At 46.1% G+C, this 24,360-nt stretch overlaps 1 protein-coding gene and 1 long non-coding RNA gene across 4 annotated transcripts in view; one reads left to right on the plus strand and one right to left on the minus strand.

Moving 5' to 3' along the window:
- The window catches only part of TENM4 (teneurin transmembrane protein 4), a 709,295-nt gene that overhangs the window by 30,482 nt on the left and 654,453 nt on the right, over positions 1-24,360 (plus strand). The gene's annotated exons all lie outside the window — the stretch shown is intronic.
- On the minus strand, positions 1,434-11,968 carry LOC140698955 (uncharacterized). The gene is made up of 4 exons (XR_012076966.1): positions 11,577-11,968; positions 4,038-4,113; positions 3,575-3,698; positions 1,434-1,978 (listed from the first exon to the last, which is right to left on the minus strand). It is a non-coding gene; the product is annotated as an uncharacterized lncRNA (long non-coding RNA).

Below are 24,360 nucleotides of genomic sequence, written 5' to 3' on the forward strand. Positions count from 1 at the left end.
GGTGTATGTGAGGACAGGGCTGTATCTGGGGAAAGAAAAGGAGTTGGTAGCAAGAGGTGAGAGTACGACCCCTGTTTATATACACAGTGCTAGAAGGAAGCCATTTCCAAGTGGCAAGTGCTGTCCATTTAGCCAGTCCGTGTTTGTTGTGCACGGCCACGCACCATTCCAGGTTGTGGGGACGGAGCAGACCCAGGCCCCGCCCTTGTGGAGAAGGAAGAAGAGAGCTGATCAGCTGAGAGTGGGTCAGAAGGGAAACGGGACGGGACAGTGTGATAGAGCCCAGAGGGGAGGGGCTGAGATAATGTCTTAGTTCTTAGTGTGTGGGTTGGCTCCGAGCAGACCCAGAGGAAAGGATGTGGGTGTGAGTATTTTATTGGTGGGGTGATTCCTGGAGGCTTGGCAAGGGAGCAGGGAGGGGAGACGAGAAACGAAGAAAGCTACCAGCAGGTATGTTAATGATTGGGTCACCACTGTGGGCAGTGGGCTCAGTCCTTCCAGGGCCCCCGAGAGACACTGAAGCACTGGCCAGACAATTGTTCTATCGGGGGCCGAGGAAGCTGGGTGTCCATCTACCAACGTCTGCTCCTCATTGGTTGTGGATTGCTTCTGGGGATGTTAACTACCAGGTACTTGCATCCGGCCCCGTGTGTGGGTTTCCACTGACACAGAGACCCCAGTGGAGAAATGCAAGCGGCTGACTTGAGGTGGGAAGCCAGTGTGGTGTGGAGACTGTCCGTGGAGGCCGCAGGTGGGTTGAGAGGGTCCGCGGCGTCTGCTGCAGATCGTGTGATCAGAGTGACGGCGTGGGAGCTGAGGCCTGAAGAAGAGGGGCTGCCTAGGAGGGAGCCCGGGCCGGTGAGAGCCAGACACCTCCTGGGGAGCCATGCACCCCCTCTCCTTTGTGGCAGTCTGGAGTTCTGGGAGTCCAGGCCCCGCAGGTACTAGCTAATTGCCACGCTGGGTCTCTGCCGACTCCATCCCGCTTTGGTCCTCTTTGCTAAGTCACACAATATGCTTCACTCTCCTTTAGCCGAAGACTTACAAATGGCCTTAGATATCCCTCATCGGTTGATGTAAGTCCCACTCAACTGCACTAGGATCCACCTTTAAGTGTTTAGAATACTCGCCAACAGCTTGAAAAGGTGTCCCCGCAGCGCACCACAGCGCTCTACCACATGGCTCTGTTTAGCCCCAAGGCCCATTTCCAGCCCTTAATATATTTTGATTTTTTATGGAAGTGAAGCTCACAACAAGGTTTGTCTCTATGGCTTATTTTAAACCAACCACAAACAACACACACACACACACATACACGTATACAAAATATCCTCCACAGACAACCCTTTTTATATAAATCAGGCAGAAGAAGATAAAAGGACTACTCAATACTTCCCGTTTATTCCATTCAACGGCAAAGTGCTTTACAAAGCCCCTGCAGTTATATTGTGATTTTATAATTAGTAAATCTACAGTGGCTCCAGGAAAAGCCCAGATGCCTTCAAGCACCTCTGGTTTTGCCTGCAAGCCATCCATGAGTTCCTCTGCCCAATGCTACTGCCACATCTGGCGGCTGATGGCAAGAGTGGCCCTTCTGAACCCACTGGATTTTGGCTTTGATGGATTTTCCACTACATGTATCTTACCTTTTTACCAGCCACCATTTTCCAACGTCTTTATGCACAGAAGAGACAAACATGATTATTTCGGATGAAATATCACTATCCCCCGAAGAGCAGTTCTGTTCCTGTCTCTTTTCAGCAGGGCATTTAGTGCAGAAGGGAGTATGCATTCTCTCTTGTGGATCATTTGTCAATGATCGTAATAGAGCCAGTTGATCGAATGCCTACTATATGCCAGGTATTCGGCAGATTATGCATAATGTCAGTTAATGTAATCTTCACAATGACCTTATCCAACCGTCATCCTCTCCTTTGGAGACAGGAACTTCGCCTTTGTGACTTGCTCAAGGTTACACCTAAAGCGAGTGGAGAAATCAAGATTCAGACCCAGGTCTATCTAATTCTAAAGCCCACGATCCCCAAACCAGGTGGTTCTCCAAGTGTGGTCCCTAGACCGGCAGAATCAGCATCACTTGAAATGCTCATCCTCAGGCTCCCCCCAGACCCACTGACTGGGAGACTCTCAGGTGGGGTCCAGCCCACCAGGTGGCTCTGGTGCACTCCAGAATTTGGGGAGCACTGTCACAGCCTATTTGCTAACCACTGATGAAGGCTTAGAGGTTAAACTTTGAAGGAGCTTTGAAACTTCCACTCCTCTTTGGGAGTAGCATTAAAGTGAAGAAAATTCCAACATTTATTTTTCCTTTAGGAAGCATGCCTTTCAAATCTGGAAAGGTTTAAACTTTCAGCCTGCTATCTGGATTTGTATCTTGGTCTCACTGCTTATTAACTGTGTGATTTGGGGAAACTTATTTAACCTCTCTAATCCTCGGCTCCCCAGTCTGTATATTACAGATAATAATAATCCTTTGCAGGATTCTTGTGAGGATTAAATGAGTCAGTGTCAGCAGGAGTGTTGAGCATAAAGCCAAGTGTATCACAAGGATCCAGTAAATATTAGCTAATTGTTAATAATGGTATGGTTGCCTTGCTCATGTTGGCTATTATTAGTAATAATATATAAACTGTGTAACGCTTTTAAAATGGTATCCTTCATCCGGAGGTTCAGCATTGGTTTTATAAAATAGTTTTCTATAACTGACTGGAGCGATATTTTTAAACCCTGCCGTTCATCTGTTGGAATCTTAGCAGTAAGTGTAGTTATCAGACAAACTGAAAGAGAGCATCAGGGCTCCTTTTACAAATCATTGATGGAAATCTGACACATAGTAGGTACACATGCATGTTTCTTGAGTAGTGAATTAAATATACTGTCAATCCACGGAGGCCACTTCTAAGTCTGAACATTGCCCACACACACTGTCAGTTTAGGGGATAGGGACCAGAAGCTGTATCTTGGTCTGTGTCATAAGCCCAGTACACAGCATAGAGGAAATAAATGGTCAAGAATTCTGGTTGATTGAATTTTTTTTAAAGAAAACCTTGTATCTTTCATCTTGTTTATCGTAACATGCTTTGAGATCTTCTGAGCAAAGATCAAAGTAAAAATATGTTTCTCTCCCTATATATGCCACTGCCTAACTTTTTTTTTTAAAGAAATTTTCAAAGAGTGATCAAATGAGACTTAGGAGCCAAGAGACCTGGATTCTTGGTTCTACTTTCTTGTTGGCTGGGCTTGGATATGACAAAGGCCTGTCACCGAACTCTTGGTATCCTTTATCCATGTGTAAGTGGAGAAGGTCGGACTAGATCAGTGTCTTCCTTGGGGGACTGGTCCCAAATGGTGGTAGGTGTGTTACCTCGGCAGAGTGTTAAATGGCATTGAAGCGCACGGTGAGAAAGTTCTGTTTCAACTCCTGTTCAAGCTTCGTGATTTGCTTGAGGAGAGAGCCTGATTGTGGTGCTGCTAGGTATTTAATACCTTGGATGACGCCTGTAACATCCCGGTTTAACAAAGGTCTGACTCTAGATAAAGAGGCAACAGTCTTTACCTGGTTTTGTGTCCATTGTGTTGATGCTGAAGTTTTCTGTACACGAAGAAATGGTGGTTTTTAACTTACCATAATGAGATGCATTTTCCCTTTTCTTGTTTTTTGAATAAATGGATTCAAGGAACTAAAAATAAGTTAAGTAAAAAAAAATTAGGTTAATAATAGTGCAGGTAGCCTGAAGGTGTGGCAGAAATCATGAAAATGGAGTGAGAATGTTGGAAACTAAATGATGGCCAGTAGGCCTGGCTCTGCTGGTCAGGAGTTGGTGCAGTGTGGTGGGGGAGGGGAACTTCCTTTTGGTCAAGACTACATGTCTGTGCAGTCAGGCAAGGAAGGGGGCTGGGAGCATCGGTCCTGGCCTCACAGGGAGGACCAGAGCCCCTGGAGTGAGCCCCCACCCAACTTTGGAGATTAGGTTCCTAGCTCTGAGATAGAGCTGGGGTTTGGGTGTATTTGTAGAAACCTCCACAGACGCTCTTGCCAGCCAGGGTTCCAAATGAGGACAGAAGGTTCAGTGCATGCCGAGAATACAGACGTCCCTAGGAAAAAACCAAACATGCACAGAAGGTGGATGGACAAAAATATTCACCACAGCATTATTTATATGCACAAAGGACTGGAAAACACTCACTTGGTCAACATTAAGATAAAAGTTAGCTATGTTATCTCTGGCACAGAATATATATAGTTCTTCAAAATTAGACATAGGGAGATTTGTAGAGATGCAGGGAAATGTTAATAGTACAATGTAAGGGGAAAAACAGTACATGATTGCATCTATAGCTTTTTAAAATCAAAGTACAGTTGATTTACAATATTGTACAGCAAACATCAGGTGTACAGCAAAATGATTCAATCATATGTATATATAAATATACATAGAAATCAGATTCTTTTCCATTATAGGTTATGAAAAGATACTGAATATAGTTCACTGTGCTATACAGTAGGCCTTGTTGGTTCTCTATTTTATATATGTTAATCCCAAACTCCTAATTTATCCTTCTTCACCCCTTTTCCCTTTGGTAACCATAAGTTTGTTTCTTATGTCTACGAGTCTTTTTCTGTTTTGTAAAAAAGTTCATTTATATCATTTTTTTAGATTTCACATATAAATGATATATGATATTTGTCTTTCTCCAGCTTACTTCACTTAGTATGATAATCTCTAGGTCCATCCATGTTGGGGCAAATCGTATTATTTCATTCCTTTTTATGGCTGAGTAGTATTCCATTGTATATGTACACCACATCTTCTTTATCCAGTCATCTGTTGAGGGACACTTAGGTCGCTCCCATGTCTTGGCTATTGTAAACAGTGCCACTATGAACATTGGGGTGCATGTATTTTTTTGAATTAGAGTTTTCATCTTTCTGGATGTATGCCCAGGAGTGGGATTGCTGGATCATATGATAACTCTATTTTTAGTTTTTTAAGGAAGCTTCATACTGTTCTTCATAGTGGCTGCACCAATTTACATTGTCACCAACAGTGTAGGAGGGTTCCTTTTTCTCCAGACCCCCTCCAGCATTTATTATTTGTCAACTTTTTGATGACGGCAATTCTGACTGGTGTGAGATGATACCTCATTGTAGTTTTGGTTGGGCTCTCTCTAATAATTAGTGATAATGAGAATCTTTCATATGCCTGTTGGCCATCTGGATGTCTTCCTTGGAGAAATGTCTATTTAGATATTCTGCCCTTTTTTTGATTCAGTGGTTTGGCATTTTTTGATACTTTTATAGCTTTATTTTTAACTTATAAAATACAGAAACAATTAGAAGTAAATATATTAGAGTGTTAAAAGTGGTTATTTCTGGCTATTGTCATTATGCATATGTTAACAATGCTTTTTTATGTTTTAAGAGTTTTTTTCCACAATTGAAACATTGGATCTACTCTACATCCCTCCTTAAATCACAGGCATCAGCTGGATGAACTTGGTTAAAACCCCAGCTCTATCATTATTAATGTGTGACCTTGGGCAAGTCCTTAACCTTGGGAGTGTCAGTTGCCTCACCTGAAAAAATGGAGAGATTTCCTTTTTCACTGGCTGTTGTGAGCATTAAGATGACACGTGTGAGACATATATCAGGGTGCCTGGCTCGTGGCAGTTGCTGGGTAAATAGTACCCACCATTATTTAATAACAGCCATCTCATAATAATGTTATCACTGTCCTTGTTCCTGTTATTATTACTGCTGGCAAATTTGGAAAGTGTAACACAGTGTAAAAATTTAGTCCTGAATCCTGAAGCTGTCCCCTCTGCCTGTTGTAGAAACACACACCTGCACACACCCAACTCCAACACTGAGCACCTGCTACGCAGACCATCTCCATAGCCACAGCTTCATTACAAGAGGACCAGCTCAGCTGACACACACTTACGGAGGACGCATCGTCTATCTCACAGATTCTGCCCAGCACAGGCAACTTAACTTGCCTTTTTCCTCCCCCTTTATAAAATCGAGGTAAAATTTATAGAACATGAAATTTACCATTAACCATTCTAAAGTGTACAATTCAGTGGCATTTAGTACATTCACAAAGCTGTGTGACCGTCACCTTTGTCTAGTTCCAAGATGTTGTCATCACCCTAAAAGGAAACCCTGCACCACTTAAGCAGTCACTCTCCATTACCCATCCCCACCCGCCGGCAGCCACGAGCCCACTTTCTGTCCCTGCAGCTTTGCTTTCTGTTTTCACTGGAACCCCGTGCCCAACGCGAACCTTGCGTTCTCTTGGTTGGTGCTCGCTGGTCTCTCTCCTTGGCCAATTGATTAAAGACCCCCTTGTGAAATGAACGAGTGGACCCAACCCCCACTTGCTTGAAACCAAGAGTTTCCAGTGAATTCCTTTAAAACACAGACTTCTTTTTTTCTCTTCAAGGATTTGGGGCTTTGGGGGCTTAATCCTATTGTCAGGTGATTCTGTCCACATGGTGCTCTTGGCTGAAGACAGCCATCGGGGCAGCCCCTTCCTCTGAGGGGCAGGTCCTCGTAGGCCTTGCTGGTGCTGGGGGTGGAGCACCCTGGCTCTCCTGCGGGTCAGGCACTTCCTTGGGGCTGCCCTGCTGTCCCCGAACTGAACCTGGTTTCAAATCCTGCCTCTGCCATTCTCTGCCCATGTGACCTTGGTCAAGCAGGCAGACTCACTGAACCTCGGTCTCTTTGTCTCTAAAGCTTTTGGTAAAGGATTACATGAGGTAAGGGCTGTGAAAGGCTCCCAAGGATCTATTACCATCATCTCTTTGCTTTGCTTTCTTGGAGGCAGAGGAGTATATTAGGAATCCAAAGTCAAACGATCTGGGTTTCAGTTTTAGTCCTGCTACTTAACCAACCCTGAGCCTGTGGGAAAGAATGGAAAAGAAGCTTAAAGGTGGGAGGCTCCCGTCAAACCAGGCTCTTCCACAGACAGCCCTGGGAGGACGGCCAGTTGTGTAACATCCTTTCACAATCTCCTCGTCCACAAGATGGGCATCACAGAGCCTCCTTTGCAGGGCTCTTGTGGGGATAAAATTGAGGTCATGCATGTGAAGTGCTGAACACAATTTCTGGTGCTTGGGGACATGTGGTACTGAACTTGTCTTCATTAGCTTTCCCCATAGGTCATGGACTCAAAATGTCTTCATGGGCTAGGCTGGTTAATTTATGGCCAGGAGAGCAGAAGACAGGTGGGGGTGAGGGGAGTGAGGAAGTGGGGGGAAGCTGTGTCTTGGGCACTGGTTATTACAGTACGTGGAACAGCATTGTGACTGAGTTCTGTTTTTGTATGTAACCCAGCCGGTAACAACATGGGGAGGGGGCTCAAATTGAATTAATGAGTTGCTCCCCCTTTGACCTCTTTCTTTAGAATAAGCCTCAGTTTCTTTATCTGCAAAATGGAGATATCTATGCCTTCTCTGGCCAGAGAAGCTGTGAAGAACAAATGAGACTAAAAAAATGTACATGAAAGCATTTTGTAAACTGTAAAGTGCTGTGTAAATGTAATTGGTTGTCATTTCATTTAAACGATATTGTTTTGTTGGTGCTCATCAAAAAGAGAGCTGGCTCTCCCACGTAGCCAGGCGATGATCACTTTTTGTGTCATGAACTTGCATGGGGGAGTTGCAGGTTAGTAGGTCTTTTGCTTTATCCAAGTGGTCTCTGAGCTGAAAAAAGATGGAGAATTCCTTCACTAAAGGGCCATATCTTTTGAGTCTATTGACAGCATGTCATGTGGAACTCAAAATTGCCTTTGTGAATGCAGATAGATTGCATCTTTTAGTTCCTTCTTCTCATCATGACCTGTCAGAAGGGAAAATTAAATGTGCCTACAAATATCTCAATGTTTATGCTGTGTGCAAGATTTCATGTTCATCTGAGCAGTGAGTGCAAAGAGAAATAAAATCCACATCCTTTCCTTTGGGCTAGGGAGTTGCTCAGCTCAGCAGGAATTCTTTGAGCACCTACTGTGAGCTAGTGAGTGCACGATGTGCTATGCTCTCAGGAAGAAAGACACCAAATTCTAATTCTGACAGTTTCACGATTACGTATTCTTTCAGAAGCCATGGAGAATCCGCGGTGATTCCTGTGGGGATGATGAAATATGCCCAGGGGTGGGAAGAGGGAAGCAGGCAAAGTGGATGGCAGATTAGAGGCGAAGTGTTCGCAGTGAGGCAGCGGAGGGAGATGAGAGGGAGGGGGCCCATCAGACGCCAGAAACCCACTCCTATCTGTTAAGATGGGGGTGTGTGCTTGCAGATGGGGCCAAGAGATAGGAATCAGTAGTTCAGAGTCACAAACACCCTGAAAGGCACTGAACATTTACATGGGGAAACATACAGAAGAAAATGACCCTTAGCAAGTATGTCTTTTCTAGCAATGAAGAGAATGGATGTACAAGCCTATGGTTATAACTGTGAAGGGGAGAGAGCAATTAAAGGGATGGATGATAAATGACAATAAATTGTAAAGTGTATGTTGTTAATTTAAGAGCACACTGATAATTGAAGTGTCACTGATATTGATGTTTTGAACATGCTGTACTTGTGGTTTCTCTTGCTCTCAATGTAAACGTATGATGATTTCCTAAGTTCACTCGTGACTTCATTCCCCTAACCCTATTTTTTCCCCAGTAGGGTCCTAATTTCTGCCAGCCTGACTTCTCCTGCCCCAGGGGTTTTCAGAAACCCAACTCCCATGGTTGGCGAGGGACTGCCGTATGTGAAGTGGTAACTGCCCTCAAGGAGCTTACAATCTAGCTGGGGGTAAACGACTTGCACATGAACGCAACTAGACTGTGAGCTTCTAGAGGGCAGGGACCTCACCCTAAGTCATCTCTCTTCTCACCCTGCACACCCTCCCTGAGGGACCTCATCCATCCCATGGCGTCAACCACCACCTGTGTGCTGAGGACCCTCTGGGCCTGGACTGTCTCCTGCGTGCCATGCCCCGCGCTCCAGCCATCCACACCTGTGGGATGTGGGATGCTGTGCGGGCACTGCTGACTCCACCTGCTCGCCGAAACCCAGCTTGTCCTCTCTCCTCTGGGCCAGCCCTGGGCTCAGTCCCCCAGTTTAAAGATCCAAAGGTCACTCTTGTGGACTGAGTTTAATGGGAAAATGCTTATGTTTCGATGTTAAGTAGAAAGGGAGCCCATCACGTTGTTTAGACGTAATGAGTTCACTTATGTTAAATATACAGACTGGAAGATGGAGAAGTGCTCCAGAATGTACCCGTGGCTCTTTCTGTGGTGAGACATGGTTGATGTTGTCTTTGCTGGCACTGTTGTGCTTTCTAAACCTCTTGCAGGAAATACATATTACTTTTATAACCAGCAGACATGCCTAACAAAAAATGGTTAATGTCCCCTTCTCAGGGAAGCATCCCTATGCTTTTGTGTCCCACCTGGAGTCTGAGACTCTGTCCTCGGCAGCCTCAGCACCTGTCTGTGTCCTGCTGGGGGACTGGCCCCACTGTATTCTAAGTCTGGCCCCTAGACTGTGAGCTCCTTGAGGGCAGAAACCAGGGCCTGTTCATTTTGTATTCCCCGTGCCTAGCACAAGGCTGACACAGGTAACCACTCAGTACATGCTTTTTTTTTTTTTTTTTGAAAGGAAGGAAGAGAGGGAGGGAAGGAGAAAGGAGAATAAAATTGGGATCCTCAATTTTTTTTTAATCTCCATGGATCTTCTTTAGTCTTTCCCTTTTCCACGACTACTTATTTATTCAGTTTTAATCTACTGAACCAATGCATTTTAAAATCCGTCCTCCAACTTTTCCTCCTTTTTTTTTTTTTTTTAAATCAGACCGTATAAATGCCAATCAGAGCTCCTCTGGGGCTGAGTCTGGCACCTGTTAGCTGCAGTCCCAAGTCTGACTTGGGCAGAGCGCCCCCTGCCTGACAGGCCGGGCATGACACTCAGGGCTGTCTTGAGTCCCCCTGTGTCCTGGAGCATCCCTTTCTTCAAGTGGAATAGCAGCAAACTGTAGTGTCTATGGGGGCGGGAGCCAAGGGAACTGATATAACAGGAAAGACAACAATAGCTAACTTCTGTTGTGTGTTTACTCTGTGCCAGGCTCTGTGCTAAGCATCAGCATGCATTATGCCCCCTCAACCCTCAAAACAGCCCTATGATGTAGGTACTGTTATTACCCCCATTTTGTAGACAAGGAAACTGAGGCTTAACGACAAACCACATGGGGCAACTGGAATTTGAACTGTGGTCTGCTGACTACAGAGCTTGAGTCCAGGACCATTTTCCTCTTCTGAAGTTTTAGGAAAAGTGCTGAGCAGAGAGGATGAGAGGGATGTTTGGTGAACCAGAGCAGCAGTGCCTGCACCTTGTTTGGTGAGGTTCCAGAATAGTCGTGCTTAGCCTGGAGTGCATAAAGCCTTTCATGAGATCTGAGACACCTCTGAAGTTGTAGGCAATTGGTCCCATGTATGTGCAGCTTTCTGGGAAGTTCTTCAAAGGAGTCTGAATGTTTTTAAAAATGGTTAAGGTAACAAACTGGAGAGGAGTTGTAGTGACTAAGGTCCGACTCCATGATGGGAAGGGTTTGGCCATCAAATACCACCCAGTGGAGAGGGATGTCGTCTTGGTGCTAAAGCCTCTCTGAGAACTTGGAGGAGTAAAGGTAGGGGGTGTGTGTGCCTGGGCACTTAGAACCAGCTGATTACTGAATCAATCAACAAATATTTATACAAGTAGAGACTTGATAGCTCTTCGTTTGTCAAGGTTGTTTAAAGAAGGATTTCTGCCTTGAGTGGGAGTCTGGGCTAATGAGATAATAATAATTACCATTTATTGAGTGCCGGCTGCGTGCCAAGCAACTCTGCTGGGCGCTTTATATATACACTGGTCCACTTAATCCTCACAACCCCCTCAGCAAGGAAGGTTTTATAACCCACTCTCTACAGAGGAAGAAACTCAGAGAGTTTCAGTGTCTTGCCTAAGGTCATAGTAGCTTAATCTATGGGAGGAGATGGGCCAAATTTGGCTCTAAGCCTCTTTCCCAAAATCCACATTTTCCCCTCTGTTTCCCTTTTTTCCTTGATGCACAATGTGTGTGTTTCCATCAGAAGTAAGAATCCATCAGATCATCAAATTCATAAACAAAAGTTATTCAAGCAAAGGCTTGGTGCTTGCTGGTTGCCCAGGCTGTTTTTATAAGGGAGTCTTGGACTTGTATGTTGGACAAGATCACATCCCAGATCCCTTCTAGCTTGAAGTTCTCATCTCAGACTTCCAAGAATCAGTCTTTAATTGTCCTGATAAAGCAGAAACATTACCTTCCCACACCCCCACCCCCATCCCTCTTCCTTAGCCACGGTGGCAGAGATCATGGTTTTTCTGTGCCTTCCTAACAGATTAATCCTCGTTCCTAAGTCGTTTCAAGTCAGAAAAAAGTAACCATGCAAAACTGGGAAACAACTACTCATTTCAGCCTACTCCCCTTCCCCAGGGATGAAAATGGAACCATTAAATTTCTAATCACTAAAACAGTGGGAACTCACATGCCCAGTGGACTGGTTTGACTTCAGAACATTGCTGGCAGATCAGAGTAACAAATGGCAGAAGAAATGCCGGCCTCCTTTGGGTCAGTGAGATCTGGGGCTGTCTTGCTGCGTCTGGCTGTAAAAAGTCCTGCAGGGTATTTGCCGCGATGTCCCACTGATGAATAAATGCTGTTCCCTCTAATGAAGGATGAGGGTCAGGCTTGCTGCCCACCTGGCACCTGTGAGGCTCACTCCTTCCCACTGAATGACCACACTTCCCTCTACATGCTGTTCTGCTCAGACTTCTGTGCCTTTGCCATGCTGTTCCCTCTGCGTGGAATGAATCCCACTTACTCTCGAAGACTCAGTTCCAACGTCTTCTCATCAGCAGCTCCCATCCTGTGGGCCTTACCAGCCTGCCCTGTGGGCCTCCATTTCAGTTCTAGAACCTAACACACCATGGCGCTTATTCTGTTCAGTGTCTGTCTTCTGTCTTGCATCACAGAGCCAGGTACTCCAATATGACAGTTGTTGAATATAACTGAGTACATTCTGCAATCAGCTCTGAGCGTGTTCTCCTTAAGGTTAGGTCTCCTAACAACTGAATGTGGTTACCTGGGTAGGAGAGGAAGTAAGTCCTCACATTTGTACAGCAGTTTATGGCTGACAAAGGCTGTTTCCCTCCTCTCCCCACTTACACCCCTGAACAGCTCTGTTGGAGGGCAGTAGCCAGGGCTGTTAGTAGTCTCATGATACAGATGGAAAAAAAACCAAAATGACAGGGAGATCCAATGTTCTGAGCAGGATCATGCAGTTTGTAAGTACAGCCGTGGCCTCAAGTTCACATCTCTCTCTGGGATCCGAGAGGTAGGGCTGGGTGAGCATGGCTGACTTTCAAAAGCACTAAACTAACCCGGATGAGACACCCCTGCCAACGCCCGCTTGTCTGCTGCTTCTGAAAATTCACAGTCAAATAGAGCCTTTGCATATTGAATCCGATTTTGGACCCATGGGGTTGGGGGGGTGGTCCTAGGTGAAAGGACACGTGGGGTGGGGTGCTGCAAAGCGCGGGAGGGAGAGAGAAGCACAGAACTTGCAGCAACCTGGGGCCACATTTCAGATTGCAGCCCTTCTGTCCGCACGAGACTCAGATTTTTCTTGCACAAGTTGGGGTAAAGGTAAATAAACATGCATATGTAAATTCATTTATTTTAAAAAATAGTCTCTCTGAGCTTTAATTTTTCTTCCGGAGGAATGAGAACAAGAATACTTTCTGTGCGAGGTTGTCATGCAGATTTAATGAGAAACCACATATGAACGGGCCTTGCGTGGTGGCGCAGAGTTGACATTTTTCAATGCTAGGCTGTTTTCTTTCTAACACTCCACTGTGTAGCGTCCCTTTGACAGTAGCCATAGATTGGTTTGCCGATTGCTTGCAAGCCTCAGAGGAAGGGAGAAAAATAAAGTCATATATCCCCCTTCTCAAGTAGTGGACCACCCAGAAGCCAGCCCTCCCTAAAAATTCTGGGACAAGAGGACCCTTCTCACTGGAAATCCTGTGACCTCCAGGCCTGAATGACCACTTACTCTTGCTCTGTGTCTACTTACCAGCATGCCTTTCCTTGTGGACCATGAGTGGCCATGACCTCTGGCCTGCAAAGGAATTATCCTGATGGCAAATATTAGAATAGTGGCGATTCGCTCAGGAACAGTGTCTGGAGAAGAAGCAGGGTTGGAACATCTGTGCTGTCACCCAGGAGCCGTGGGGCATGAGGTGGAGAGGGCAGGCTCTGGAGTCCCTCAGGTCTGGATTAGAATCCAGCTTCTGCACCTTCCTGGCTTGTTCAGGTCACTCAGCCCCCGTGCTTGGGTTTCTCCATTTGCAAAATGGAGATGTTAATGACAATAATACCTGTCCCATGAGGCTATTTTGAAGATGACTTAAAACCGTGTGTAAAAATCAGCGAGTAAAAATCACTGCCTGGGACAGAATCGGCGACCGTGGAGCTCACGTCCCAGGCCTGGCTAGCCGGATGGCCTGCGCTGTCTTAGCTCCTGCTTCTCCCTGGATGTCCCTATGAGTCCTTCCCTAGCCCCTCAAGCCAAAGTCAGTGGCCTCCTTCTCTGTGCCCTGTAGCTCTGCCATCTGAATATAAAGTCCCTGCTGAAACTGCTGTCCTTGACTTGGCTCTGAAGCCCCTTGGGAAAGACTCACATGAGGAAGGAGTGAGAGGCAGAGCCCCCCATCCATGATGAGAGCCCCATGCCCTGGCCCTGGCCCTGCTGACCCAGAGAGCAGCTGTCCTTTCAGTGTGTCTGTCTGGGCTTTGGTGACTCAGAGTAATTCAGGCCACTGTCCATTCTGCCTCTGAGAGGTTAGGTGGCCCCATGGCATGTGACCCAGAGAGGGGAGAAGGGTTGGGAGACCCAGCAGCCACCAGGCTGGAAGGTCAAGGGCGCTGTGTGTTTTAATGGGCCGGGAACCACACAGAAGAAGGGAGGCGGGGGCTTCAGCATGGCCATGGATGAGCTGTTGCACCTTAGCCATTCCCCCACCCGCCTCCCAGTTAAGGCTGCAGTTTGGCAACCGTTTCCTCGCCCTTGGGCAGAAGGAGCCCCTGCAAGAGTGTGAACAGCTGGGCTGCTTTGGGAGCCAGGAAGGCAGAAGCGAAGAGGCCATTCAAGTCTGAGGATCGCCAGGCTTCTACTGAGGAGAGTTCCTTTGTCTCAGCTTTGAGGCAGGGTGGGCTCCTGTGTGGCCCCCGATTTGGGAGGTTTTATATGACTGTTTCTTTTTTTTCTTTCCTGAGACTTGCAATAATGAAGCAATCTGCATCCAATCTAGAAATACTCCTTGAACAAGAACTAGATAGAAAGCATGACACAAAGAACTAGGAGAGGCGAGGAGCTAGGATGGGGTTAAAAGACTCTAACAAAGTAAAAGATGCCTATTGGACCATCCAACTAGGGTGAGTACTGAGACTCACGTGGTTGTAGAGGTTGGGGTTCTGAGCAGCAGTTAGGCTGGTCCAAGAAAGCTTGCAGAAGGACCAGGATTTCATCTGAGTTATAAAAATTGTATTGGCCACGGAGAAGTAAAGGTGAAAGGAATGGACATAGGTGTGGGGAAGGTCTGAGCAGTGATACAGTCAGGGAGATAAATGCGTGAGGATCTGGCATTTCTCACACACCTTCAGACATTCAACACTTCTTGTACATATCATCCTCACACTAACAGCAGGTGGGACTAATATTATGCCCCCATTTTACAGAGGAGCAGACCGAGGCCAAGGAGCTGTAACTAGCTTTTTAGCCATTTGAGAGCAAGGAGAAACATGTCTTATTAATCTCTATATCCTCAGGACAGAGCCCCAGGAAAGACCTCTGATAAATATTCCATGATACTAAAAGGCACATAGCATACTCGGGGTAAACCAAAGAGCCAGGATTCGAACTTAGAATTCCCTAAAGCCTGTGTTGCCTGTTGGCTAGTATGGGTATAAAGTGCTTGTGAAAGAGGACTGAGTGATAAGTATCTAGAGAGGGATGGGGAGAATTTGGAATAAAACCTCCAAGGATGGGACCTGATGCTATAGCCAGTGGGAGTCGTAGAAAGTTCCTGAGCTGTGGAGTGAGCAGGTGCCTGTGGCCTTTTAGCACTTGTGGGAGTTTGTGCACATGGAGCTGCTGACAGTCGCGGTGGGTTGTGTCTTATCCTCTCTCTGCATTTCCTCAGAGCACCACGTGCGCTGCTTCCCCTCCAATGCCTGTGCCCACTTGCAACGTCTTGTTCAAAGTGTCCTCCCTTGAGACTGTCAACTCCGTGCCCTTGGGAATGGGCTCTGTGTGGTTCACCTCTATATCCTCAGTGCCTGGCCCCAGGATACAGTAGGTGCTCAGCCATCACTGGCTGTGTCCATTTTAGAAAATGGTAGTCAGTCCCAGTTAGGCTGGTTTCCAGAGAGACCTTCCTGACAACACGTCAGAGCTGGTTGAGCACAGGGTGGGAAGGCAAAGGGCTGATGTGAAAGAGATGGAAACAGATGTGAGCATCTAGGGAGGAACCGACTGCTTTTCTCTGTGCTGCACGCCTTGGGACCCTGTAGGCTGATGGCTGCTTCCTGCCTTCCTTACCCCAAGCCTTTGCCGTCCAAAGGCACAGAGAAAAACATGATCTCGGTGCATTTCCTTTCTGAGACCTTTCTTTACTGAAGGAGGCTGTCGCTAGCAAGCAACCCAGCCATCCTGCTTGCTAATTTAGCCTGTCACTCCAGTGCCCCAAGGCTATTAGCAATTTACCGAGTGGGTCTCTCCCAATTAGCCTATGAAGGACAAGTTTCCATTTGCCTTGCTCCTTGTGCCTCCAGGTTCACAGTATACCTCTCTCCTGCCTCACTCCAAGCACAAGCCTTCTGTGCCGCCCAGAATTTCACAGTGAGCAAGCAGCGTGGGGAACGTGTGGTCTTGGGCTGTGAGACAGAGGATTAAGGCTTCTGCTCAGGGAGACCCTGCTCCATCCCCACGCCCGTCCTGTAGTGTTCCTGGGGCTAAGCCACGGGAGACGTGGGCTGTCCTTGACCTCAGACCTGGATTTTCCTGTCTGAGAGTGGTCTGATGGAGTCTGTGCTGGTTACAAGGGAGATTTTTTTTTTTTTGAAATATCAACTGCATAAAGAGAGGAAAGCCAATTTCATTTCTCAGATCACTCTTGAAAACACCCTTATTGATTTGTTTTTCAAAGAGAAATAAAAAGTCATTTGGTTATGGGCAAACACCAATGTTCTGTATCTCTTGGTTGAAGGGAATGGTAAGAGTGATTACAGCTGTCCCATGGAAATAATAAATGCATGTCCACAATCCATCATCTGAAGCCCCTGGGGGTCAGACATGTTTTGGAACTTGGCACATCTTCAGCTTTTAGAAAGGAGCTGGGACACGCATGCTGTAGATTGTGTAATAGCACCGCTGGAGTCCGGGGCAGTGCTCCGTAATCAAACCCATTCATTTTTCTGCAGCAGACTGTTCACACTAAGTGGGAAAAATAAAGACAATAAATAGCTTCACATCACTTCAGGTCAGGTTTTGCCACCAAATGAGTTATTAAAAAAAAAACATCTTTTTGGCTTTAGAATTTTTTGAGGGTCAGGATTGAGAAGAGCCTGTGGTTCTATATGATAAGTATTTTATACTTCATTATATAAATCCATACAGAGATGAGGACTGCCTGTATAAATAAATATTTTGCAGTTCACAAAGAAGTGAGGGCTTCAAATATGCTGGGGGAGCCTGATTCACCTTGGCATCCCAAAGGCTAGCGCAGACCAGGGACCGAGGCGGCACCTGGCAAAACCTGGGTGCATAAATGCACCAGGCTCACTATTGGTACGTGTTTTGTTGGAGCCCCCCATACCTGGCCTGGTGTGAACATCACCATGGAAAGTAAAATTAACTATGAAACAATAGCAGTAGCTGACACTTACAGAACACTTACTATTGCCAGGCACCATCCCAAATGTCCTTTGTATTTTAATGCACTGAATTCTCATGGCTACAGTACCCAGGAGCAGCTACTTTGGCAAGTGACTCACCCAAGATCACACAGCTAGGAAGTGGCAGAGCTGAGCTTGGGACCCAGCCTTTCGGCTCCCGAGTTCACACCTTTAACTATACTGCCTCTCTGCCTGTGTCCCCGCCAGCCACCTTCAAGCAAAGAGGAATTGACTGCCAAGAAGGAGCCAACTTAATGAGATACTCTGCATTATCGGGCACTTGCCATGTGCTGGACACTGCACCAAGCACTTTGTGGGATCCTATTTACGCTCCTCAACAGCTATACATGGAAGAGGCTTACTTCCTAGGTGGAGGGACTGAGACTCAGAGCGGTGAGGACACGGCAGAGCGAGGAATTGATCCCAGGGCCGACCAGCATGGGAGCCAAGGCTCTCAGGGAGTCAGGTCACAGATGCTGGCCGCCAGGAGCTTATAGGGAGATTCAGGGATATATGTGACACAGAGACAAGGAGGACGTTTGGAGAACAATTAGGGTCCAGACACATGGTCTCGGTGGCACATGGAGGGGAAGTAGAAGGACCACTGGGCTGAGGTGCAGCTCCTCTCCAGGCCCCCCTCCTGTCTGTGGAATGGGGACACGCTGCCATGCTGGGTGCTACTTGGGGTTTTAGGAGCCAAAGGCTATCACAGCACATCTGGTTTCTTTGTGCTTTTCTGTCTGTGTACAGATGTATCAGGAAGGAAACTATGCCGAGGGCTCCAAAAAGCAAACTGCGCCTTTAGAGAAGAGCAGAAGACAAAGAGGCTCTTCCTCTGGATGTGCTGGGGCAGCCTCGGGGCTCCTGCCCCTGCCGGGGTAGGGAGTGGAGGGGGGAGGAGTGGTGGTGCCTGCACCTGTACGGTCCTCAGTGGTCCCAGGGATGTCTCTTGGAGCTCCCCTTGTCCTCATGTCCATGTACATCAGCCACCAAGCCCTGCACGTCCCCTCCTATATCCCGCGAGATCCTGGCCTGCCAACCCCTCCATCTCACTGCTCTGGGCTTCGCTGTGCTTCCTGGGCCAAGACTAAACATTGACCACTCCTCTGGCCTCCTTCTCGCCAGTCTTTTCTCCTCAAGTCCATCCCCACACAGCTGCCAGGGTCCTCTTATTTAGCACAAACCCACCATGTTCTCCTCCTGCTCAAAACCTAGCCATCTCTCCCCATCAGCTGTCACAGGGGTCAGCAGCCGTGCCTTGTAAACGGCCACATAGTAAATATTTTAGGTTTTGCAGTCCAAGAGGCAGAACTGAGGGTATGATGGGAGTACTTATATAGTAAGAGAGAAAACAAATTTCACGAGTTTTTTTATTGATGATGTTCAGAATGTAATAATTGGGTAACTTTTTTTTGCAATACAGGTCTACTGATGAGAATAATGGAGTGAGCATTCCCTACCATGAGATCGATTGCAAGTGTTTATCTGTAAAAACCATTCTTAGTTCCTAAGCCATCAAGAAATGGATTTGGCCCCAGGACTGTAGTGAGCAGACCCCTCAACTCCAGCAATGCCTCTCAGTGCTGGCTGCACCCTAGGATCACTGACGGTGGGCCCATGGAACAAGCATCCCCAGGCATGAGCCTGGGCATCAGTGTGGTCTGAAAGATGCTCAGAGAGTCTGATGTGCAGCCAGAACTGAGAACTGCTGGTCCACAGGACAGTCCACGGAAGGCCCACCTTGAGCTGGTGCTGCTGACCTCCCAGCCTCTTTTTTCTGGAGTCTCTTGTCTCCACTCTGTTTCAGCAACACCAATGGCAGTTTCTTCCCTCTGGGTTTTGCTCACACTGTCCCCTCTGCTGGGAGCTGCCACACCTAACTCTTCATCCTTTAAGCTTTAGCTCAGGCATCTCCTCCCCTGGGAAGGTGTCCTCGCCTCTCTGGCCCCCGAGTCCCTTGTATTTCTCTGCATTTTAGTGTGCAAAACCCCGTGTCATCTTTGCCCGTTTACCTCTTGGAATGCTCCACAGACCGTCAGCTCCATGAAGGCAGGGTCCAGGCACATTCTTCTCTGGACAACCTGTGTCCAGCCTACACAAGGCTGGCCCCGCATCCATCTGTGCTCAATGAATGTTTGCTGGGCGAGTGAAGAAATTAAGGAGCAAACTCAGTGGCCTGGGTAAGGCCCCCCGACTTGGAGATCAGAGGCCTCTTCCCTCAAGGAACCCAGTCTGGAGGGGTGGGGATGAACGTGCCACAATGGTTGGTTTCCAGTTTCCAGTAATCACAGGTTTATTTTCTGGGAATCTCATGGTTTTTTTTGTAACTTGCACTTTCTCACATTGTGACTTGGCACTTGTTTTAAGGAAACAGAATGTTTCTGCTTCATTTTTTTCCTGTCTGTGAGGCATGTTGTTGTGGGAAAATTCAGCCCACGTGTGGGTAAAAGACAGTGGCTGCCATATTGGCGGGCAGCGTCCTGCTGCGTTCTTCCTGTCTTCTCAGTGCTGTCCCCACCATCGCCATCTCTGGATTAATGCCGGGTCAGTCCCTGTGCTGAGGTCAGCCCTGTGGCTGTGACCCCCGCCCGGTTCTAACCTCGCTGGAGGTGGGGATTATTTTCACCTATAGGCAGACTCTCCAGACATTTCAAGACAGTCTAGGAAAGGCCCTGTGCCACCTTTAACCTTCAAAACATCTTTTGGTTTTTAGTTGTTTATTTATTTATTTTTATTGAAGTATAGTCAGTTTACAATGTTGTGTCAATTTCTGGTGCACAGCATAATGTTTCATACATATACATACGTATATTCTCTTTCATATCCTTTTTCATTATAGGTTACTACAAGACATTGAATATAGTTCCCTGTGCCATACAGAAGAAACTTGTTGTTTATCTATATTATATGCAGTACTTAGTATCTGCAAATCTCAAACTCCCAATTTATTCCTTCCCACTCCTTTCTCCCCTGGTAACATAAGTTTGTTTTCTATGTCTGTGAGTCTGTTTCTGTTTAGTAAGTAAGTTCACTTGTGTCTTTTTTTTTTTTTAAGATTCTGCATATGAGTGATATCATGTGGTATTTTTCTTTCTCTTTTTGGCTTACTTCACTTAGAATGATGATCTCTAGGTCCATCTATGTTGCTGTAAATAGCATTATTTCATTCTTTTTTATGGCTGAGTAGTATAGTGTATAGATATACCACAACTTCTTTATCCAGTCATCTGGACATTTAGGTTGTTTCCATGTCTTGGCTATTGTAAACAGTGCTGCTATGAACAGTGGGGTACATGTATCTGTTTTGCCTCACCTCTCACCAGTCAGAACGGCGGTCATTAAAAAGTCCATAAACGATAAATGCTGAAGAGGGTGTGGAAAAAAGGGAACCCTCATACACTGTTGGTGGGAATGTAGTTTGGTGCAACCACTGTAGAAAACAGTATGGAAATTCCTTAAAAAACTGAAAATAGACTTACCCTGTGATCCAGCAATCCCACTCCTGGGCACATATCCAGAGGGAACTCAAATTCGAAAAGATACATGGTTGTTTATTTTTAAATGTACAAAAGGGAGAGATGGTTCCTGAAGGTCCCAGGTTACAAGAGGCTATTACAGAGTTGCATTAGGGAGCGGTGGGGAAATTCATTTATGGAGTGCATGTGCTGTGTGCCAGGTGCCATATATATGGATATACTTCTTTTTTTCTTCCCCATTTTATCCTTGCAACAACCCTTCAAGGTAGGTGGTATTATAATTCCAATTTTTACAGAAGAGGAAACTTAATACCGGATAGAGTCAGTGCCTTGCCCAAGGTCACACACAGTTAAAAGGTGAAACAGCCAAATTGTGTGTGTGTGTGTAAACTTTTTATTGATCTACACCACTCATAAATGCATAGCTCAGTGAATTTTTTGCACAGTGAACATACTATGTAACCAGAACCTTCCTCGTGAAACAGAACATGACCACCTCCTACGGTCCCCTCCTGCCCCCTCTCAGTCTCTCTTTTCCCCCAGTTCCTGCGAGAATAACTGCTCCCCTTACTTGGAATGCTATAGATTAGTTTTGCTCTCTAATTTAATACAACTGGCATCACGGAGCATGTCCTCTTCTATGTCTGTGGCTTTTACTCAGCATTATGTTTGGGAGATGCAGCCGTGCTGTTCCAGGGAGCTGGGGTTCATTCGTTTTCGTGGTGGTGTAAGTGCCGCCTAGTGTGAGTATACATAACTTATTTACCCACTCTGCTGCTGGTGGACGGTCCGTTAGTTTCCGGTTTGGGCCTATTACAAATGGTGCTTCAGTGAGTATTCTTCACTTGTCTTTGGGCACGAATCTGGTCCTAGGATTGGAGCTTCTGGGTCATAGGAGATGTGTGTATGTGTATTTAGTAGATCCTGCCAGACAGTTTTCCAAAGTGGTTGTACCAACTTATACTCCCACCAGAAGTGTATGATGGTTCTGATTGCTCCACATGTTCCCTAACCAATGGCTTTTTCACTTCAGCCATTCTGGTGGTTGTGTATTTTTATCTCATTGTGGTTTAGCTTCTGTTTGCCCAGTATCTGTTGAGATAAGCCCCCTTTTATGTGTTTATTGGAACAGTTGGATATCCTCTTTTGTGAAGTACCTATTCAAGACGTCTTTAGAAATGAGATTATCTGCTTTTTTCCTTATTTATTTGTAGGAATTCTTCATACATTCTGGCACAAGTCCTTTGTCAGGTACTGTCAGTAGCTTCTCCCATTCTGTGGCTTATATGTTTATTCTCTTAATGGTATCATTTGATAAAGAGAAGTTCCTAATTTTGATGATGTTCATTCAGTTTTTCAGTTTCTTTTTCCTTTATGGGTAGTGCAGTTTGTTTTGTGTAAGGAAACTTTGCTACTCCAAGGTCATGAAGATGTTCTCCTGTGTTTTCTTGTAAAAGTTTTATTGTTTTGCCTTTTACATTTAGATCCATGGTCCATCTGGAATCGATTTTCCTGTATAGTGTGAAATGGAGGTCAAGGTTCATTTTCTTTTATATGGATAACCAATTGGCTTAGCGACATCTATTAAAGAGACTGCCTTCCCCCGCACTGTACTTTAGCATCATCTTTGTCAGCTATCAGGTGACTGCACATTTGGGGCTGTGCTTCTGGAAGCCTAGAGTCAAATTTTTAAGCCAAAGCTATCTGATTTCAAAGTGTATCTTCTTTTCATTATTCTGTAATGGAAAGAATTTGAGTAAGTGATTTTGGAACAATCTAAGGATGAAAGGACATAATATTCTGTCTTTGAGTGGGATTGTTCTGTGCTGTCTTAATGGAGACGTGGCAGGTACTCAGAGTCCCAAATGGCAAATGGGGGTTGGCTGGATGGGGATTTGGGGTAACTTGGAGGGAGGAGGGACAATGAGAGCCTATGTTTACACACTAAAAGGCAGGTTTTGGGAACAGTGCTGGCCACGGGCTGAAGCCCATGAGCCAGGACCTTTGAAAAGCTTGAGGTGGGTAATTCCAAAGGACAGGAAGAAATTATCCTTTTTTAATAGCTGTAAAGTAAAGCAAATTGTTAGACAAGGGGTTATTTGTTGCATAAGTGGAGTTTGTAACAGCTAGATTTTAATGAGAGTATATAATTTGTACTTAGCGATTATTAGCTCTTCAAAATCTTGTTCTAACTGGGTTATTAATTAAATCTTTTGCTTATAGAAGTTAATCCATATATGCTCTCTTCCTAATAGGGGATTATATTTTGGTAGATGAGACACAAGTAAATAGAGAATGTTTAATAACCTATCTGCTTTTAATTTTCTATGATTGAAAATCCCCTTCCCTCTGAATCTAACATATATGTTTTCAATGGACACCACTGACTGGGGGAAGTTACTCAAAATGAATGAACATCACCTGCGCTCTGTCTTCACTATACATCTGAATCACACAGGGAGCTTTGAAAAAGTACAGATGCCTGCATTGCTGCTCCAAAGGTTCTGATCCGATTGCTCTTAGGAACAGCTTGGACATGGGGATTCCTGAAATCTCTGGTGATTTTAACGTGCAGCCAAAGAGAAACCCACTGACCCAGAGAACGTGAATTCACTCTCCTGGGACTCGCCTTCCAACCTCTCCAGTACCTCTCTGGGCTGCAACCCCACCTTGTGTTTTCAGGGAGCTTTCTGTTATTGTCTCTTAACATTGCTCAGTGACAGTGGGCTTTGGGATGCACAGGGATTTATCACGAAGGGGTCTCGGGGACCAGACATTCAGATGTCTCATTGTGCAGGTGGGAAATCTGAGGATCAGAAAGAGGCAGTGGTCTGTGCACATTTGTCCAGCAAGTGAGTCAGTGATGGGCCAGGACAGAAATCCAGGCTTCCTGAGTTCTAGGGCGGGAGCTGGCAATCTGGCAGAGTCAGCAGAGGGGCAGGGATGAAGAGCAGGGCAGGGAGGTGGGGGCCCCTGGAAGGACAGAAGAACGCCAGTCACGGAAGCTCTGCAGCCCGAGGACCCCAGTGCACGTCTGGGCACAGACCCCGGCTCCGTGACTGTTGTCAAATGAATCCTGCTCACTTGCAAAGCCTCGTGTGGTTACCCTTCTGTTGTTACTCTTCTCACCGGAGAAACACTGACTAGGTCCTCCTGAGGAAAGCGAAGGAACTGGGTGTCCCCGGACCCTCTGATATGTCCACATCGTATTCTTCACTCTGCTGCCGGGGGCTGGGTCTCTAACACGGTGGGTGGGCTAGTATTGCTGCAGCATTGGGCGATCGTTCCCAGACGTGGTGCTGAAGTATGCACGTGTGTGTGTGTGTGTGTGCACGCGTGCGTGCGTGCATACTGTGTGTCTGGCTGTGTCTGACCAGATGAAACAGTGGGGAGGGAAGGACAAGGCACAAGGCACAACCTGGAGAAGGTGTCCTTGGTTGCTTCATAGGCATATGAGGTTCAGTAGTCTGGTCGTGCTTCAGGGCAAGGATCACACCTTATGTGGCCATTCATTTCAGTACCACGGCTTCTTGTACGGGGCTTGATACACAGCAGGCTCTCAGGCAGATTTAGTGAATGAATGAGGAATTGAAAAATCTGTTATTCTTTCTAATATTTTGTTGACCAAGGATGTGCATAGTGTGATGTTCTGTTTCAGACTAGGGTCAAAAAAAAAAGAATCAAATATATGCACATGTATATATATATAATCATATTATATATAGTCATATTGCATACACAGAACCCCCACACACAAGGTGGTTGGGGAGGGGAGGGAGGAGAGGAGAGAAAAGCAGGAACAGGTGTTCTTCCCTGGCTGTGGGACACCCTTCCCAG

The sequence above is a fragment of the Vicugna pacos genome, chromosome 10, assembly GCF_048564905.1.
Source record: "Vicugna pacos chromosome 10, VicPac4, whole genome shotgun sequence".
In the NCBI taxonomy this organism is placed as follows: Eukaryota; Metazoa; Chordata; class Mammalia; order Artiodactyla; family Camelidae; genus Vicugna; species Vicugna pacos.